This window comes from Nyctereutes procyonoides, unplaced genomic scaffold, assembly GCF_905146905.1.
Source record: "Nyctereutes procyonoides isolate TBG_1078 unplaced genomic scaffold, NYPRO_anot_genome, whole genome shotgun sequence".
Classification (NCBI taxonomy): domain Eukaryota; kingdom Metazoa; phylum Chordata; class Mammalia; order Carnivora; family Canidae; genus Nyctereutes; species Nyctereutes procyonoides.
In genome coordinates this window covers 5,963,370-5,980,719 of record NW_026575125.1, presented here as the reverse complement: position 1 = coordinate 5,980,719, position 17,350 = coordinate 5,963,370, and the positions used below count along the sequence as shown (strand labels likewise).

The following is a 17,350-nucleotide window of genomic DNA, read 5'->3' as shown; positions in this document are numbered from 1 at the left end:
ACTGTCCTGCCCTCCCTTGCTGCCAACACTGTCTTTTTGTTGTGATTGGTATTAGAAAATCCCAGTCCACTTTAAAAATGCAGGTGTCAATGACCATATTATTTTAGTAGATTAGGAATGTTCTGTGGTAGAAGATAGGTTACAGATTAAAAGCAGTTTTGGAAGGAGGTGCTGACCTGGGGCTTCTAAGGGATCAGGTAGGTTGGCATGTGGGGTGTGGGCAGCAGCTCTGTGTTACACTGATTTCATTTTCAGAGTAGTAGAAGTTATAATGTGGGTTATTATCAAAGAGCCACAAATAGTGTTGTGAGGCAAATCTTACTCCCTATAAACAGCTTAGTTTTTCTTAAAATCTTAACTGTGCACATGAATTGGGAGAGTAAACCTTGATCACCCATGGTCATATTTGGCCTGTGGGCTCTACTTTGTTGATCTACACTAAAGGAACCCATTCGCGGAGACTATGGGATTATTATTCATAGTAACTGTAATAATAATAATAATTCTAAGAGTAATAATTATTGAAATATTATTATAATATTGTGGTTATGTTATTTTAATAACCTTTATAATGCTAATTATGTGCCATGTATTACTGTAAACATTTGACGTTTATTATTTATACAGGTGTACAACCATCACCATCATCTAGTTTTAGAACAATTTTATCATCCCTAAGAGGAACTCTATACCCATTAGGTATCCCCCATTGCAGGAATGTCTGCAATTCCTTCAGACCCCTGGCAACCACTAAACTATTTTCTGTCTCTGCTTTGCCTATTCTGGACATTTCATATACAAGGAGTCATACAATATGTGATCCTTTGTGTCTGGCTTCTTTCACTTGGCATCATGTTTTCACGGTGCATCCATGTTGTATCACATTGGTGCTTCACTCCTGTTTGTGAACAAATAGCACTCCATTGTGTGCATAGACCACATTTTGTGTATCCACTCATTAATTGATGGCTGCTTGGTTGTTTCTACTTCTTGGCTGTTATGAATAATGCAGCCAGGAACATTTGTGTTCAGGCTCTTGTGTGAACATGTTTTCATTCCTCCTGGGGACATATTTAGGAGTGGAACTATTGGGTTGCATGGTGACTCCACTTTTGAGTTTTTGAGGAGCTGCCAGACTGTTTTCCACAGCAGCTGTGTCATTTTACATTTCCATTAGTAACAGTACAGGAGGGCTCTGCTTTCTTCACGTCCTCCCCAGCACATAGCCTAATGAGGTGCTCTTTAGTGTGAGAATATGTGACAGGTGGCTGAGTGGGAGGGGAAATGCAATCATATGTTTATTTTGATGACAAAGTGAGTGGCTTTGGCAGATAAAATGACACTGTGGGCTGGGACCTGAATCACAGGTATGCTTAAAGTGAACTCTCACCTCTCATCATCTGTTAGCTCTTTTGTAAAGGATTACGTGTAAACATAAGCTCTACCTAAAATGATTAAAATTAAAAATTAAAAAAAATTAAAAAAAAAAAAGAAAAAAAAGGGGATCCCTGGGTGGCGCAGCGGTTTGGCGCCTGCCTTTGGCCCAGGGCGCGATCCTGGAGACCCGGGATCGAGTCCCACGTGGGGCTCCCGGTGCATGGAGCCTGCTTCTCCCTCTGCCTGTGTCTCTGCCTCTCTCTCTTTCTCTCTCTCTGTGTGTGTGTGACTATCATGGATAAATAAAAATTTAAAAAAAAATAAAATGATTAAAATTATGTTACCCAAAAGCTCTTCGGTACATATTTTTGGGAGTGTAAGCCTTATTTTCCTTTATATCATTTTCTGTATTTACAGGTAGAATAAAATAAAATGCAGCATCCCACATGTTTACAATTTAATAACTAATTTAATAAAGCTGACCAACAATGAGCAGTTTTTAGCAGAAACTGAATATAACATAGTGAACATAAGAAAAAAATCAATTGTCAGGATTGCTCACTTCTGCCTGCAGCCTTGACTCTAATGTTTTATAATTCTGGGTCTGTTGGTGATTTTACTGCCTCTGCTTTCCTTTGTCTAAATGGTATACCAGCTTCTTCCTTTTCTTATCTTCCAGAACTGTTGGTTGGAACATGAGACTGTATAGCTGGATGCACTTTAGAAGAGATGTGGAAGTTGAAAGTGCCCTGTGAAATCAGGTAGATGCTAGCAATCATCTAACCACCCTCTTTTTTCTATCCACACTGACTCTTCTTTTGTACGGTGGTGGTTCTTTTGTCTTAGCCACATGTGACTCTAAGAGAAGGTGGAAATTGTAGTCTAACTGTATCTGCAGAGAGAAAAGTGAAAAACTTTAGGGAAAAGGCCACCATAGAGACCACAAAGATGCACCACCAAGTCCAAGAGCAGCTCATCACTGACAGTTTCAGAGCACAGGGGGAAAATGTGAAAGGCTTGGCCAAAGGCGTGATTTGGGCTGCCCTAAAACTGTGATGGAAGCTGTAAATGTCACAGTGGACAGAGAGAAGTCAAGTGAAAGCTTTCCTCCTGGCATCTAGGAAGGATTGGGTAGTTTTTGCCTGGGTCACAGTTCCCTCTATCCATCACCCCCTCCACACATGCACATTTATGAGATGGAAGGACCAGGGCAAGGTCATCCTAAGAGGCTCAAGGCTGGAACTGAGGACTTCCAAACTCAGGCTGAGACTGTCACACTGGTGGGGCATGGTCCTGACACCAGGGAACATTCTCTGCAGGTGGGGCATGTAACCCACTCTGAGACAACCCTGCTCTGAGATTGTGGGATATATTTTTCCCCCTTAGTTGAGCTCAGATGTGAGACTCATGCTGAGACTTAATTACCCTTTACCTTTCAAATTCCTTAAAATAGTACCTATTTGCAGAGTACACCCACATTCTGTTAAACGCACTGATGGTTTTCTCCAACAAGCCTAACACCCAGCGCAGCTTCTTTCTTTGTGGCTGTCACATGTCCTGTTTGGTTCCGCTCCTCACTATCTCTGGTCCTCTTGTGGTGCTCACAATGGATCTGGGTCTGGGGTGGTACCCAGAGTGGAAGGACTTTGGTTCCACACACTGTGGACTCTGATTCATGGAGTCACACTTTACTTGACTTATTCTTAAACTCAACTTCCTTACTGTGATACTAAGAGTGTGGTAGGTGCATGTTTATTTTCCTGTTGCTCTCCATGTCTTTCTGGATAATCTGACACTGGTTACCTGATCTCTAGGGTCTTGGCAAGGAAGACTCTCCCTTTCCTATTACTTTAGTTTCTCCTTTGGGGCTAATTACAACATGAGTGTCTTTAGTATGCCACATATGTCAACTGTGTAAAATAACTGGGTTCTTTGTCAGGGTCCCCTCCCACAGCTGTTCTGCAACAGATTATGTGGTCAAGTGGCATGAGCTCCTGCCAGGTCCCAGGGCAGCTGTGAGGGAAGGATTCACGAGTTACATTCCATGCCCTATTCTAAGAATGGATTCCATGTTGCATTAGGTGGTAGAAACACTACCAACTAAACTGGTGCCAATGTAGGTGTGATAGGAAAGGAAAGAGCTCTGTGCCCAGAGTAATGGTAGGTACTTTTGTTGCCTCGTCCTTGTGCCTTTCAAATATTTAATAGTATTTTTCATTCTGGGGCTGCTCTTATTGTCTTAGTAGAGTGGCTCTATCCTAAATGCACAAAGGACTGTAACTCCTCTCATACCTTACTGGCAGATGGTCACGTACCACTTAACCCAACCCTGTTAACCATAAGCCAGCAACTCATATATTTTGACCAACAGAAAAATAAGTCAACACCTCATGCCATAATGGTAGGGGATGGGGGACATTTTCTCAGTCTGAATTTGATGTCATCAAAAGACCAGGGTGTGTGTGAAGATATACAGGAAGCAAGAGAAGTCCCTGGGAAAGAGCCAATTGACCATGTCAGCCTTCCCTGTAGCACTTGAGTGCCCTGAAGATTATTCTTGAAGTGTCTCCAGTCACATCACATTCCATAGAGGGCTGCTGGAAGGGCATCTCCAAGTCATTGCCAGACACTTGGAAGCATTTCAGACGTACTCTGGGGCCAAATGCATCTTCTTCACTAGTGTTAATTTTTGCTACTTTCACATATAGATTCCAAATACAGATTTGGTTCCAAACTTCATTCTACTGATATAATAATTGTAATATGATTTTTTTATTCTTTAGAAACATAAGGATGATTTTTAAATATTTGTGATGTTATTGGAGTTGATGCCTCACAATAAATATGACAATGGTTTTGACTGAAAACTATATGTCAACGACTATTTAATAATTTCACTGATTCCAGAACAGTCATTTGTCCATGCACTTTTAGTTTGCGTTCCCTTGGAAAAGGACCCTGGAATGAAGATTTAATGCATGTAGATTACTGGGTAGCTGGTCTTCTCAGAAGACACTGGAAAGGCATGAAGAAGCAAGACAGAGTGGGGAGGATATCCACAAAATGGTATGTCTTTAAGCCAGGTTGCACTGAGGGTAAGTGGAACTTAATGCCCCGTAGGAATTCCAGGAAGGCAGTATAAGACATGCACCCACCTGAAGAGCAAGGGAGTTGGGCTGTTTATACACTACCTCGCATCTCTCATTGATGGGGGGCTGGGGAGGGGCGGAACTTAATTCTCTACTTTGGGCCTGTGGGTGCACACTCCAGTCACTAGGGGAGAGCCCTCAGGAAGTGAGCAGTCAGGCTCACAGATACCCAGAAGGCTCAGGGGGCTCTAGGTGGGTCTTTACCAGCATCTACCCCAACCCCCTACAGTGTATTTTTTAACTTGGAGTTAAGTAAAAATATGTGGGATGAGTATTGAATTTTATTGGAGCAATTAGAAAATTAAAGAATGGCTTGTTTTTATGAGACAGACCACAGATGGAAGGAGGGATTCTGAGAAGGAATTTATAATGCTGCAGTGTTTGTAAAAAGCTCTTCAAGGAAGGGGTAATTTAACTGGTGCTTTGAATGAAGCAAAGTCTTTGAGTCTCTCTCAGAGAGAAGAGGAAAATCGCAGGCAGAAGAAGTAGCAGGAGCAAAGAAAAGGGAAGTGAGTGGTGATTTATCAAGGTACATATCCTTGGGAAACAACTCTGGAGGGGTCAGTTGTATTTCTGCATGTCCTGCGAGTGAGGCTTATGGTGCTCCTGTATTCTAGACTGTCTTTTCAAGGATGATTCTGTCTTAGAAGACAGAAATAGCCTCTTCTTCTGGGTCAGAAAGCAGGTTAGCTTACCCTCCACTGTTAAAAACATAATGTTTCCCTCCAGGGTAAAGATCAGGAAGGATTCTGCCCACTATAAAACATTCAGGTTCCCTAAGCTCTGGTTTCTCCTCCTGTGATGCAGCTCTCTGTGAAAACAGGTATCCTCAGGCCTTTGCATCATCTGGTGGAAGTTCAGGCATGGGGAATGGGCTCAGTCACTGTCACTCCAGCTGCTGCAGTTGCTGGTGAGGAACAGAATCCTTTGTCTCTGACCCAGGAGCTTCGCATCTTATGCCAGCACCCTTGAACCTGTGGCAGGTATACCTATTTGCTTGCAAAAAAACCCTTCACAGTTTTGGATACTTTTAAGTACTGTGTTCAGATAAATGATCTTATTCAAGTCTCAAAACATTCCCACAAAGGTAGGGGTTATTATTTTTGTCCACATTTTACATCTGAGGAAACTGAGACTCAGAGCTTAATTAGTATGTCTCAGGCCACTCAGGTTGTAAGCAAAAGAGTCAGTGTCCAAAATGAGGATGCCATGACTTCAGAACTGTGTTCTTTTCCCCACCCTCCTGGCTACCCAGTGATGCCTTTATGGGCTCCACCGCTGTGCAGCTGAGGGTGGCAGATGTGGTAGCAAAGTGATTACTGCCCCTGGTGGGAAGGATAGTCTTGAGGAGGGGTTAGCATGGAAGAGAGGCTGTTGTGCAGTGGGCCAGATCACAGATAGCTTGCAGTGGTGGCATCTCTTTTAACATAGAGCACAGAGAGAGGCAGGAATTTAATTAGTGAAATTATGAAATTTATAAAGAAGTGCTGAAACTTAATCTTATTTCAAAATTGGCACAGTCTTCATCTCCACTGGTTCTCACTCCAGGCTTTGAATGATAACTAGGCTGTGAGCACATGGGAGTCAAGAGGGAGGGCATTTCAGGTAAGGTAAATAATATCAGGAAGAACAAAGTGCTTTGCACCAAGGTCTGCAAATCTGTCTCTCTGTCTCTCTGTCTCAGTCTGTCTCAGTCTATCTCTCTGTTATTGTCTCTCTGGATATTCCCAGTCTGTCCATCATCTGTCTATCCATATATATGTGAAATCTTAGAGGAAGTCTAGTGTTCTCTTTCAAGTTAAAATCAGTTGGAGTCAAACTGCAGAAAGGTCCAGTTGTGCTGTTTCCCATCTACCTGCTCTAAAAGCTTACTTTTGCTGCACATAAACAAACTACAAATATTTATCAGCTGTTCACCCATGTGTTCTTTTCTTTATACAGTCGAGCAGGCACTCATGCTTGCGTGAACCACATACCATGTGGTTCAACACGAGTGTTTGCTTGTAAACTGTAAAAAGTATTTGGTGAGTCAGAAGAGTATTAGTGGGAGAGCTGGGTATTATGTTTTCAAACTTCAGCCTTACTGAGAAGTAACACCCCACCTTGCTTTCTGTTGACCCTCAGGCAAGAATTGACCTTACCCATTTTTTTTTTGTTTGTTTGTTTTGTTTTGTTTATCGAGCAGCTGCCCAGGAAAGCAGAAATTGAGAGCAGCTTTGTTTATCAGAACCAAGGAAACTAGAACAAAGTTTGGTGTTGGGTTGGGAGAGGGCTTGCCCAGACCAGAGCAGAATTATGTACCTGGAGCACACAATCTAAGGGGAAGAGGGACTTTTAAGGAGAACCCTGGAGGGAACTACCAGGACAATCCTCCCTTGCATGCCTGGTGGTATCTCCAGTGGTGGCTTTCTTTGGGCAAACAAGTTGCTCTCTTACAGTACTTATACCCCGGAGGTTAAAAGAACTTGACTGATAACATGCCACACCTCTGTTTGACCAGATTGCTTTTCTTCTAATACTCCTTCAGCTGCTGCACTGAAAGAAGGGAAACTTAATTTTCTTGTTTGGGAAGGGGAGTAACTGTGAAGCATGGGACATCATGGCAGGAATGGTAGACAGAGTCAGAGCTCTGATCTCAGGTGCTCAGGGATGCAGTTAACATTTATTGAGCACTTACTTGACCTGATACTTGATTAGGCCCTTTGCAAGAGGTTAATCATGCTGGATTTTTCCCAACAGTCCCTGCGAGGCTGGTATTCTCCCTGCCAGTGTGCAGATGAACAGAAGAGCTCAGACATATTGAGTTACTTTTTCAAGGCACTCTGGCCCTCTTCTTGATTGGAAAAAAGGTCTTTCCTTATAATCTAAGAGGACGGGACTTCTAAAAAGTGGGAAGTAAAAGCAGTGTGTGGTACGGTTCTTACCCAGTGGAGAAGAAGAGGGAAAGGACTTTCATTAAGCACTTACTATATTCTAAGCACCGGTTACTGCTTTACATCTCTATTTAATTATGACAAGTCAGTGATACAGTATTTCTATTTATATATCAGAACACACACTTTCTGAGCAGGTAAAGAATTTCTTCAAGTTCACAAAAATAAGAAGTACTGGAACTGTGATGAGAATGTAGATTGGCTGACTGAACAGGATGATGTTGGATGATGAGTGCCAGAGGTGGCATCTGACAGAGGGACAGGGCATCATAGGAGTGGGTAAAGAGCTCAATAATAGGTTGAAATAACCATTCAAACCCAATGAGAGAAAAGAGGTTGATGTAAACAAAACCCACATAAGTAAAACAGATGAACTTTTGTGGCATAGGGCAGACAGGCAAGTGCTCCATTTATTTGTCCTGGAAGTTGTATAAAATACTGGAAACATACGCCTGAGCTGTTTTCTCTAATTTGCACTCATGAAGGCACATATGGTCACATCACCAAGGATTCAATTAATGTGGCCCAAATGTGCATGAGGCTCATGGGCATAGGAACCTGCTTCTGTGAGGTGAGGGAGTATGGAGGGACCAGGAGTTGCCCATAAGGCAGGACCCTGCTCTGGGTGGGGCAAGCAGTGGGGTCTCAGAAATGTGAGTAATGCAGCAGGAAATGGGAAATTCCAGCCAGTTCCAGATGTTCAGTGATTAGAGCATAAGCACAGCACAGCGGAAGGGAAGAGGATGGGTGGGGAGGAGGGTGTTGATTTGAGGAAGTGCAGAAAGGGTGAACATATAAAAGCCACTGCCAATGTCTGTGATCATCACTGACTTTTTAGGCCCTCTTACTCCTTGGTGAGGCAGGAAATGGCCCATCTGTGACCTCCTGATCCCCCACTATGGCCACACACAATGAAAGGAGCTGGGGCTAGTGGTCTAGAGTGCAGATCCCTGGGTTCCATGTAGAATCACCAAATGAAACTCCTAATACAGGCAGGAACCTACAATTTAAGAAGCTTCATAATCAGTCTTTTCACACACTAAAGTTTGAGAAACCTTGATTAGGAGTATACATTGGCCCTTTAGAAAGTGCTTTCATATTAATGTAGGTATATTTAGCCAGGAATATAAAAATAGTATTTATTCAATTCCAGTTATGTGCTAGGTCCTGAACTATGCATTTCAACTATGTTATTTTATATATGGTTTTAGAAATAAAACCATGTTGTCAGAATTATTATCAATATTCCACATATGAGGAGTCTGCATTCAAGAAGTTAAGTAGATCGCCAGATAATCTAGCAAGTGGTAGAGTCAGGATATGAATCCAGGTCTCCTAAACATAGGGAGAGAGAGAAGTCTTGGCTGGCAGGAAACACAGTCAGGGTGGGATGGGATTAGGGACAGATTGTGGGTTCCCCAATACTTGCCTGGATCAGACTGGACAGCAGCCACTTGAGAAAATGGAAGACAAATATTAGAACTAGAATAGAGTCTGGTATTTAAGATAATGTCTGAGACCAAAGGGATGAGCTCTAGGACATTGGGATTTATGATTTGGTCTAACCAACGAACACAGAAGAATCTAAGTTCTAGAAATGAAACATAGTTTTAAGATAGACAAGCAATACAACTGACTTGCCTTTTCTTGAGCTCCTAAAGCAGAATTTGTGAAATTCCCTACAGATTTGGAGGGAGAAGAATGATTGTGAACCCACATCGGGTCTGACAAGGCGTAGGAAGTGGAAATGAGGGGGCAAAAAAGCAGACACCTCCACCAAGCTAAGGGATTCCCGAATCTTACTCTACTGCTGTTGTTATGAGTGAAACAAGACAAACATGGATGGGTTCACAGAATATTGACTCAGTGTTGCTTCTCTTGCACTAGCTTTCCCTGAGATGGCAATCCATGGGAATCAGGACATGGACAGGTCTAGAGATGCTTATAAATCTCAATATTGGGAAGGGCAGCTTGGATAGATCTAATCAACATTGATTGATCTAATCAATACACTGGCCTGTCTGATGATATTCAGGAATTCTGTTCAAATACAGTCACAGAGAGACAGAGGCTCAGATTTAGAGAGGTCGCAACCCTGTGTAGACAATTTATCAGAGCATGATAGTGACGCAGGATAAGAGTAAGGTCTATGACTAAATTAGCCACAGGATGCAAATAAGGAAATTCTAGCTGAAATTCTTTAGCTGGTGGTAGAGTTTGTGTAATTTTGGATGTCTCCTGTCCTTTGGTACTAATACAATCATGACCTGTTTCAAGAGAGACAATCCTCATTTTTCTTCCCTCTCCCTCAATGCCATCCTTTTCCCTTGCTGTATGAGTGTGACATCAGGTTCAGAGAAAAAAGCAGCCAAACATATTAGTTTTGTCTGTGGCACCAAACATGAATATGTGGAACTGATCGTCAGGAGTTTGGTCATCATGTGGATAAGGAATTAAGCCATAATGGATGTGTACAAAAATGTAAGCTCCTCCAACTCAGATGCCTCGAACACCTGCTAATATTTGAGAACTCAGTGCTGAGGACATAACTTTCTGAAAAAATGGAAATTATTGGAAATGTTTATAACTAACACAACATTCCTAGTGCTATGGAATCATTTTCCCTGTAACAAAAGTTGAAAGAGAAATGTGATCAGATATGCTTTGAAAAGTCTGATTTAACTTAAATGAAAACACATAAATAAGCATAATTTTCTATTTAAATATCAGCATAGTTTTTGGATTTTCCAAAGTCAAATTTATATTGCCAGTATAAATATAGATACAGATGGGAAATGTTTCTGAGGGTTGTTCCTAGAATTTAACTGAATACCACTGACATTTTTAGGCCAGTTACTCACATTTATGCTTATTGATAATCCTTATGTCTTAATCATGTCTTGTGTGATAAGCCACTTAATGACTTTTATTCAAATATCTCTTGATTAATTCCTGCTGAGTGACCTAAAGCCAATGATTTTCATTAGCCAGTTTGTCTTCTATGCAAGAAAAGAGAAAAGTATTCCTAACACTTTTGAAGGCTATTTAAAATTTGATTCAGGTTTAAAAGCCAACCAAATGACATATGGAGTTTTTTAAGTAGCTCAAATGTAGTATTATTAATGTGTACTTTTAGGATTATCAATTGAATTATTAAAAATTATGTTTGAAGTTGACTCTTATATAAATACTTAATAAATTTATTGAAAGCAAAGAACTAATATGATTTTTTTCATATTTCTACCTCCATTTGCTGAGTTATCTCAGTCAATGGACACACACTGATGATTTGACCAAAATTTTTTAAAGCATTGAATTAAAATTTTCCCTTTGGTCACATCAGAGAAATATTTGGGAGCTCCTGCCTATACTTAAACTAGGTGAGATGAAAAATAAAATGATTCTGAAGTAGATTTCTTAAATATGAAATAATAGGACAATAATTTTCACTGTTCTAATTTGCACAGTTTGACCTCTCAGATTTGAATATGATATAAATTAGTTACCTAGTGAGGGAGAAACAAATGTGGGTCAAGGTTATCAAGGAGGGCTTGTCAGAGTATAGGTGCTTCCAAAGGATTTTCAGAATGTGTATGCATTTGTCTAACTCTGTAGCTCTCAACCAGAAGCAGTGTTACTTCTCAGTAGTTAGCAATATCTGGACACAGTTTTGGTTTAAAGACACAGCTGGGTAGAGTGCTACTTGTAATAAGCTGCTGTGAGTGAGAATCAGCAAAAGTCACTACTAGCAGTCAGACCCAGGAAGTCTTCATATTGGAATAATCAGACTATAAACTTAGTGAATTTAATAAATAGAAAAAGGAATCAATGATGAGGGACAATGGACATAATTGGCTTTGAAGATATGAAAGGTAATGAAATATATATTCTAAAGACAAAAACAACCAAAAGTAAAAACATCAAAAGTAGAGTAGAGTAGATTAGGTAAAGCTGAAGAGAGAAAGAGTGCAAGAGCTTTCAAAAATCACTCAGGGGGCAGTCCGGTGGCTCAGTGGTTTAGAGCTGCCTTCGGCCCAGGGCGTGATCCTGGAGACCCGGGATTGAGTCCCACATCGGGCTCCCTGCATGGAGCCTGCTTCTTCTTCTGCCTGTGTCTCTGGCCCCCCTCCCCCATATCTCTCATGAATTAATAAATAAAATCTTTAAAAAAAAAAAACAAAAATCACTCAGGGCAGGTCAGAGTTTAAATATATGGAAAACATGTTTTCCATATATTCTGAGCTGCATGAACATTAAGGAGGCACGTGATGTAATAAGCACTGGGTATTATTATATAAGACTGATGAATCACTGACCTGAAACCAGTAATACATTATATGTTAATTAATTGAATTTAAATAAAATTTAAAAATAAATATATGGAAAACATATGGAAGGAAGGAAAAGGAAGATACATTAAAATGGTTGGTTATATCATAAATTTATTTAGAGTTCCAGAAGGAAGGGAGAGTGAGAATGAGGGAGAAAACATGTCAAAAATGTGATTGATTCAACATATAGCTGATTAGGGGCACCTGGGTAGCTCAGTGGTTGAGAGTCTGCCTTTGGCTCAGGTCATGATCATGGGGTTCTGGGATCAAGTCCCCCATCAGCCTCCCTGCGGGGAGCCTACTTCTCCCTCTGCCTATGTATCTGCCTCTCTGTGTCTTTCATGAATAAATAAATAAAATCTTAAAGAAAAAACATACAGCTGATTAAATATGAGTGGCAAAAGACAGGGAAAATTAAAAATTGTGAAGCTGAAAGGAGTTTGTCCTTGTTAACAAATGGGAGTATTGAGAAAGAAAACATTTTGGGAGGATTGTGGAAGGTTTGGCTTTGAAATGTTGAGTTTGAGGTGATGAGATAGTTTGGATATGTGGGCATATGAAAGTATTGAAGCAGAAATTTGGGAGACCAAAGAGGAAATTTGGGTGGCTGTGAGGAAGGACGATTTCTTCATGGAGTAAATGGGAAGGGGAAAATAAGGAGATCAGAAGGGCAAGGACTAATTTTAGAAACCACTGTCCTAGAAGTTAGAGACCTGAGAAAGAGAAAGCTAGACAAGCATATAACAGCATCTTACAAGCTGAGACAAGAGCGAGAAAGTCAGTTAATGACAAAAACTGAGTGGTTCATTGTGAACAAAGTAAATATCAAGACAATTCTTTTGAGGTGGAGTTTGGTGATGTTAGATTGGAGGGATTCAAAGAGGAAGTGGATGGTCTGTACAGAGAACTAGCAGCATGGAATTTTGGGCTTTGGCACTAATAAGTAACACCCAAGGCTGTGTTCTGGGTCTCAGTGCTGGGGTTTCTTACCTGGCCAGGGTCACTGGATAGGCTTTGGGATGTTCATGCCCATGTTGGTTTGAGTGTGGTACAGTCTTGGGTGAGTAGTAAGCTGAAGTGCTTGACCCTGGTTGCTGGCAGTTCAATTCCTCTCCACTGCCCGGGTGAGGCAGAGTATTTTGGAACAAGATAGTCTGAGGGGTATCCTGTTCTTCGATGTCTTAGTGTTTAAGCCTTTTCCTTGGGTGAATCCACGGGGAACTTCTTGTCTGGTGCTCCTGATGATGAGGAAGTGTAGCAGACAGAAAGAATATGGGCTTTGCTTGAAGTTTGAGTGGCAGCTCAGCAACTCTGGAGTGTGTGTGGACCTTGGTCCAGTCACCAAACTTCTGAGCTCTAGGGCAGTAGAGAACCAGCCATGCAACAAGAACTGCTATACCGGTCTTTCAGAGGACTAAGAGTTGGACGTAGTTTAGGTTGGACAAAATACCTGGAAGGTGTTTGGCAGTTGTGAGGGTCTTAAAAGCTAAATGACAAAACTCCTAATACCACAAACACTGCAACCAGGGACAGTGATTAGATCAAGCCCTATAAGCCCAGGGAATCATATTACAGCTAAGGAATGATTTAAGAGTTTTAAAGGTTTATATTGGGGGTGCCTGGGTGGCTCAGTCAGTTGAGCATCTGCTTTTGGCTCAGGTCATGATCTTGGAGTCCTGGGATCGAGTCCTGCATCAGGCTCCCTACTCAGCAGGGAGCCTGCTTCTCCCTCTCCCTCTGCTCCTCCACCCCTGCTCATGTGTGCATGCTCACTCTGTCTCTCAAATAAATAAAATCTAAAAAAAAAGTTTATATTGGTATATTTCTACATATACACACATATATATGTGTGGGTGCATGTATATGAGTTTGAATATGTATGTATGTGTATGTATATGTGTGTATGTTATAAAAACCATATAACAATTCCTATTTTTTCCCGTTTTATATATGAGCAAACTGAGTTTTGATGACTTAGATCTCAAGTCACAGTGTGTCAAGGATGTGGATGTTTTCACTGTAGCAGAGATAGGATTCAATTCAGTTCCACTTCTTATATTGAAATCTAGGTCACAGGACTTGCAGAAGCTGTGGATTGCAGTTTGCTAATCTGACCATGAATATTTTAAAATAAATGATCAGTGGGCACTTTACCCACAATAACTGCTTCAGGGGAGCCCATAGATTATGTAGGTTGAGTTGTGGTCGGGAGAACAATCACCCAGTGATTCCCTTTTTCTCTCTGTGTCTCTCTCTGGTTTTCATTTCACTGAATCATCAGGCTGAAAGAATCCAATCATCTTCCAGAAATTAGTTCACATAATTGCTTGGAAAACAGCATTAACAAAAGCTGCTGGTCGTGAAGTGGGTGATTTTTCCTTTGAAAACTCCTATTTCATCTCGATCTTTGCCCCGTGTGTCTGATGATGCTTACTGCGTTTTGATGGTGGTAGTGGTGGGGGTGCACTTTGGCTGAGAGCTCCCTGCACTTCCTGAGATGTGGTTGTTTAATCAGGCAATTGTTTTCCTGACGAGTTGTGAGCGTTGGTAGGAGTAGGGCTGTGTGATGGATTGGAGAGGGTTGCACGGTTCTTCAGACAAATAGCAAACATATATTTTACAACCCAAAGATAAACATGGTAATAGCCAGACAGAAAAGAAGAAAATAGCCTATTCAGGGGAAATCATTTTTAAAAGCTTACAATAATATAAATAAATGCCTTTCTATTTTTCCCTTAGCATTTTTTTTTTTATATCTCAGCAATAAAAAGGTTTGGCTTATTGCCGTGAGTAGCAGGGACACAGTGAAATGACTTGAAAATGATACCTTACATTTGTACCATGGGCTAAGGTTTCCAGAGCTCTCTGAGTGATGGAGAGATGTCTAACCATCAGAGGAGTTAAAGGCTGGTCCTTGTTCTTCCACCCCATGGCCACAGCCTAATGAGCCTCTTGGGAATTTGCCTTCCTAAATTATACAGTGATCCAGGATTTGAAGCCAGGATTCCCCACAGGAGCCTGTGCTCTACATGCCTGGAATCCTGGAATTCACAGGACTCAGAGCCCTTGAACCCAACATTATAACCAGGATTGTGTGTAGGGGTGTTTATGGTTTTGGTTTTTTAAAGTCCTTGCAAGTATAGTTGGAGGTTAAATCAGATTCTCAAAGGGATACATAACCCTAAAAAGGTATGAAACACTGTATGAGGAGTGTTTTGCGTGAAGTTGATAGGACAAAAAAGCAGAACTAAACAAGAAATGACTCAAAGGGTGATGTCTCTCTAGACAATTCAGTGTCACAAAAAAATGCTTTGATGGAGGCAAAAGGATGTGTAGAGGGAGATCCAGACTTTATCCAACAAGTGATTCCACCTTTACATAAAAAGGAATTTAGAAATATGGTAGCAAACTTTAGACAGTGAAACTTGGGACTGGCTCTACTTTTCTGTTTGTGTAGCACTTCCAGATGAGATGAAATTCTGAACCATTATTTTGACATCCTTTTCAGGGCTTTTCTCTACATTGTCATTGTTCTATAAATTTCACAGTTACTTCGGTTTTATTTTTTTCAAAAGAAAAATGATAAGAATTTTTTTGGGTCACATATAATACAAATCCCTGCCAGTCTTTGGGAGTGAATTGTTACCCTCTGAAAATGAAAGAATCTTTATATTTTTAGAGATGGAAAGAGCCAAGAGAGCAGGTGACTCAGGACTCCATTAAAAAAAAAATTTACGTGTAAATTTACGCACAGTAAAATCTGCTCTTTGTAGTATATACAATTCTGTGGATTTGACAAATGCATAGTGTTGGGCAGCTACCACTACAATCATGAGACAGAGCAATCTCGTGCACCCCAGATTTCCTCAAGGTTCCCCTTTTCATCAGCATCTCCCCCTGCCAGAATTCCTGACAACTACTGATCTCTTCTCCATTCCTCCAATTTTCCCTTTTCCGAAAAAGGCATAGGAATGGAATTATGCATTATGTAGCTTTTTTTTTTTGATGAACAACAATTTTATTTTTTACACTTAAAGGCTAATGAATAATGAAACTATTAATCCTATTAAAGAAAACCCAACATCTTAATAGGAAAGGATAACTTTATTTACTCACTGAATACCATTTAAGTTTTCTTTCTTTTTTTTTTTTTTTAGTTTCAGTTTTTTTTTTTTAATTTTATTTATGATAGTCACAGAGAAAGAGAGAGATAGAGAGAGGCAAAGACATAGGCAGAGGGAGAAGCAGGCTCCATGCACCGGGAGCCCGACGTGGGATTTGATCCCGGGTCTCCAGGATCGCGCCCTGGGCCAAAGGCAGGCGCCAAACCGCTGCGCCACCCAGGGATCCCCCATTTAAGTTTTCTACAACACAACTTGAAAATACCCAGCATACATGTTTAATCTCAGTACAATGGATTTAAGGCCAAGTATACATATTATAAGCATCAAGGCTAGATTACAAATTTTCATAGTCACTGTCGTTGTCGTCATCATCATCATCATCATCTTGTTTTCTTTTCAATGCATTTGATGATTCATTGGAAGTATTTTGTGATGACCCCATGTTAGTGGTAATAAGAATGTTTTTAGACCCAATTAATGATGGATTAATCAGAACATTCTGAACTGTGAATGCTGCAGGAATTGATGCTTTTATAGTTGGGGACTGTGATGTGGGCATCTGTACTGTAAACCTCTGCCCTGTGAGGGACATTGGAGTCCCTACTTTAGTTGACACTGTGACATGGTGTGTAGGGTTGGTCTACCAAGAGTGGGAGTACTTGGTCTGCTAGTAACCGAACCAGCACTTAACAGTGGAACTGTTATTCTTCCCACAGAAGTAGATGCCTTTTTTTGTAAAGACTTATGTCTATAGTTTGGAGCTGTCAAGCAGTATCTATCAGGTGGCAACCTGGGGCCTGAATATGGCTTGATTAATGGCAAAGGAGTTTGATTTCTTTGCCTTACAATATATAATAAAAAAATCTCTTGGGGGAGGAGAGGTAAAAGACTGATCAGCACGACACTGAATGACCAACCGCACATCATCTGCATCAACAGTAGCCTTCTTAGCATGGCTTGAATGAATTTTTGCATCATCTAGGATTGTGGTCACATATCGGAAGGCAAACTCCAACATCTGATTTATAAACCTTGGCTCATTTTCTGTAATCCCCATATCCTTCAGGATTTGTGCCATCATCTGTGCATCTTTCAGCATGCTCTTGGGAGAAGCCATCTTGCCAGACTCCATGATACCTGTTGATCAGACTTCTTGAGCTAAATCACCCACATTAATGCATTTCAGTCCTGATCTTGATGCAAGTTCTTTGCCTACTGTGCTTTTTCCAACCCCTGGTGTACTGGTGAGCAGGATGTTCAGAAGCAAAATTGCATTATGTAGCCTTTTAAGATTGCCTGCCTTCACTTAACATTATACCTGTGAGACCCACCCCTGTTGTTGCATGTATCAATACTTTGTTCACTTTAGGGCTACATAGTATTCCATTAGGTAGATGTACAGTAGTTGAAAGATACTTGAGTTGTTTCTGTAGTGT

At 40.9% G+C, this 17,350-nt stretch overlaps 1 pseudogene; it reads right to left on the bottom strand.

The window, feature by feature from the left end:
• Nucleotides 1-16,248: 16,248 nt before the first annotated feature.
• On the bottom strand, nucleotides 16,249-17,046 carry LOC129517540 (transcription initiation factor TFIID subunit 9-like; annotated as a pseudogene).
• Nucleotides 17,047-17,350: the final 304 nt, after the last annotated feature.